A 4,159-nucleotide genomic window follows, 5' to 3' on the forward strand; every position below is an offset into this window, starting at 1 on the left:
ACAAAGCTAAGAGGAAGTTGAGGACAGTAGGTAGACCCTTCAGGGATCCAGTCCAAATGACCTACTTCTTTCAATCATGTCCTACTTCCTAAAGTTTCTGCTACCTGTCAATAGTCTAGTAACCTATGAATCCATAAATACATGTATTTTGATCATATCTACCTAGAAACTCCTACTCCAATTCCTTCTAGATCTATCCTCACCTCCCTAACTTTCTCATAGTTCTTGGATTTTTTTTAAAACATTATCCATCAACACCAGTTTGTGCTTGGTGTAGGGCATATTGGAGTTTAGTTGGCCTACCAGGAACCACACCCTTAAGGAAAACCAATTCTCCCTTCCCAGAAGCCATCCACTGCCCATGACTCCTCAGAGGGGTGTCTCTTGTGAACTCCTTCTCAGTCCATACTAGAATGCTGGCTAACTTGATCTTGTACATGTCTTATGTGGTCAACCACAGCTGTTGTAAGTTCATGAGTCTGGTGGTCTATATGGTCATTTCTTGTCTGTTTCGTCAACTGGTGAGTCATAATTATTGCAAAGTCATTTACTAATTTTAACATTTAGGTCTTCTTTTGATTTATTCCCATTTTCTATTTTTCTCCTGAATTTACTTCATGACATTTAAGTCTTTTTTTTTCCGGAGCTGGGGACCGAACCCAGGGCCTTGCGCTTGCTAGGCAAGTGCTCTACCACTGATCTAAATCCCCAACCCCATGACATTTAAGTCTTAACTGATCAAACTGAAATTTCTACTTTGTAGGGGTCCAGTCTGAACACATGGTATTTTTGCAAGAATTTTCACTCTAGTAAAGTCTTAAGCCCTAATTGTTATTCACATCCACTACTGAGACTACCAAGAAAAAAGCTCCACATTTCATAATTGCTCAATTGTTTTGGCCTCTTTTGATGCCTACTATCTAAATCTGATAAATTGTTGAGAATGAAGCATCCTGTATTCCTGTAATCTCCAGGTTGGTCACTGTATTATTTTGAGACCAGCAAAAGCTTTACTGGTTTTCTGATATTAAGCTTCTTTTCAGTGTATAACCAATGTGTTTACTGAAAACTTTATAATATGGTATCGAGTGCACCCAGAGAAACACACAACTATCTACTGTCAAACAACGTGGCTATGTTTTTCTTTCTCCATGTGGTAACTTCTACAGTAATTATCACTGGGGCAGCTCTCCAATTACTTTAACAGATTACTTTTATACTCCACTCATTCATTCCAGCTATGTTTATATTTTATCTATCTGTATGAGTCACGTTCACTTCTGTAATAAATTATCTGAGAAAACAACATACAGGAGGAAGGATTTATTTTGGCTCATGGTTCCAAAGGCTTCAGGCAGTGATCAGCTGGCCCCATCGCTATTAGACATGTAGCAAATCAGACATGCCATAGCAGAAGAGGATGACCAAGAAATACTGCTTGTAACGCAGCAACCATGAATCAGGGAAATAGATATGGGGCTGGAGATGTGGCGTAACCTTCAAAGGCACATCGTATATTAACCTACTTCCTCTACTCGAGCTCCACTTCCTAATATTCCAATTCGTATGAACTCATCAAAGGATTAACCCACAGATAAAGTTAGTGCCCTCATGGCCCAACTGCCCTTTAATGTGCCACTAACTGGACCGAAGCCCTTAATACATGAGCTTTGGGTGGGGAGTATTTTAAAATCAAATCATAGCACCATTGATTATATCAAAGTTTTCACATATTTTCAGTTATTTTACAGCAGATTTTCATTCATGCATTCCCTGAGGTAATGACTTCTTGAGGAGGGGAAAAAAAGGTTACTTTTAGTTTAGTCAGGCCACAAAGACAAAGCAGAACTTCTGGTTAGCTATTCTTCTTTACATACTCCATGTTCTCAATGATAGAATATATTTTGTGGAAATATACCAAAGAGTTAGAGAACTCTACAAATACTGACTTATCAAAATGTTTTATTATTTTATGTATGAAATTGTGTTTTTTAAGCATGACTAAAGAAAATAACTCAGAAAGTGTATTTCATATTCAAGAATCTTGTGAACAAGACTCCAATTCCCAATGAAAACTGGCCAGAAAAAAAAAAAAAAAAACTCAGCAAAATTCTTAGTACTCAACATGGAATTGAGACAAAATAAACAAACTGGTACTAATTCCTCCAAATCAGTAGCCCTAAGGTATTCCCAAAACATCACAGCAAGATGCTAGAAGTCTTCTCTGGGTTAATAGAACTATTGTTTTCTAAGGTAAATTTTAGGAGAATCTCAGCCCTTGTGATATAATGGAAACATACTATACATTTTTATAAAGAATCAGGCAAAAGAAATATATATATATATATATAAAACTAAAAAAACTGAAATCTTACATATAAAAGAACATATACTATCTAAGTATTACAAAATGCAGATATTACACTTATAGAAGAGAGAAGTAGTGTTTCATAGTCTACCTGAATATGCAAAATCCTACTTACTTCTAACAAAACAACTATAGATCATAGTCATATTCCCAATAATCAATAATTTTAAAGTCATTCATGAGATAGAATATTCAAATAAGACATGGTTCATTTCATGAGTTTCAAATAGAAGATTCTTAAACAGATTGATAGGTGGCCTTTATGATTACTTCCAGAATTATGATTTTATGGCCCAGGTTCACTTTTTAAATTTCACATATGTACTGTGTTTCCATTATTCCTCTCTCCCTCTAGCCCTTCCCGTGTTCCCTACTCTGTGCCCGATCTATGGCCTCTTTTCTTTTAGTATTATTATTGATATGTGTGTATGCAAAGAAGTATGTAAATACAACCTGCTAAGTTCATTTAGTGTTGCTCATATATATAAACATTTAAAGGGATCATTACTTGATATTAAATAGCATCTTAAGGGACTTGTAACTGAGGAAAACTAAAAATGGAAGTGACACTGACATGTATGAGGTCTTTCCCTTTCATGTGGTTTCCATCTTACTCAGACAGTTACGTTAGTCAGCATTCTAATGCTCTAACAGAATACCTGAGACAATCAAATCAAGAGGGAAAAATTTATCTTGGCTCACACTTCAGAGATGTGAGTCCACAGTGCCTTAGCTCTCTTATTGCTTTGCCTGTGGTGGTGCAGATTATCATGACAGAGAATGTTTTGGCCTAAGCTATTCACCTATTGGAAACCTCAAAGAAGGAGATAAAGAGAAAGACAAAAGAGAGAGGGAGAAAGAGAGAGGTAGGGGAGAGAATAGAAACTTTAAGAGCTGACTTTCAGGAACCTATTCTCCAGACAATCCTCAGTTCTTAAAGTCTCTACCACCTCCAAGTCGCTCACTGAACTGTGAACTCTCTAGAGGGTCAGTCTACTGATTGAGTCAGAGCCAAATCACATGACTAAGGACCTGTCTCTGAATAGTGCTGCTGCAGAAGCCAAGACTTCCATGGCTTTGGGAGAATATTTCTGATTCAAATCACAACTGTCAGCTGAGGTTGGGGACCTTTCTTGATAGAAAGATTATCCATGTCATTTAACAGGGCATGAGGGAATGGTTCATTCACTTGTCATTCAACCTGGATACTCAGTTTTATGTATAATAAATACTCCAAACATACCTAGTAAAGCCCCATAAAACTACAAACCCAAGAGACCTACCATGTTTTTTCAAATCTCACTTGTATCACAACGCAGCAACTTCAGAGAGTGGTTTGTAAATTTTCACTTTTATTTCCTGTGTAACAGTATACACAGTTCGGGCTGAGCATAGAACACTTCATTCTCTCTTCTATCTATCCCTGGGTATAGGCCTGGAAGCTTCTAGACTCTGTACAATCTGATCTTTCAAGATAACTGATTCAATCCAGCTTCTCTCAACTTCTGACTGAATTGCTCTGCTTGGCCTCATACTAACTTTGATAGTATGTTCTAATCTTCTGGTTCCTCCTCATTTTCTGGCTTGTCCTGTCTTCACCTGTGTCTACCCTGTCTCTGTACAACTTTCCTGGTAAAACTGCCACCACACATACCACCACTTCTCTCCCTGGTCTGCTCTTAGGTAGCCTTTCTTCCTGTGCTCTTCTCATGAGAGTTGGGTGTATTCTATCTCAGACTCATTCTGTCAAACCTTTCTCTGATTCATCACTTTGACTGTCCCTCAATTAGA

Source organism: Rattus rattus, chromosome 2, assembly GCF_011064425.1.
Source record: "Rattus rattus isolate New Zealand chromosome 2, Rrattus_CSIRO_v1, whole genome shotgun sequence".
Lineage (NCBI taxonomy): Eukaryota > Metazoa > Chordata > Mammalia > Rodentia > Muridae > Rattus > Rattus rattus.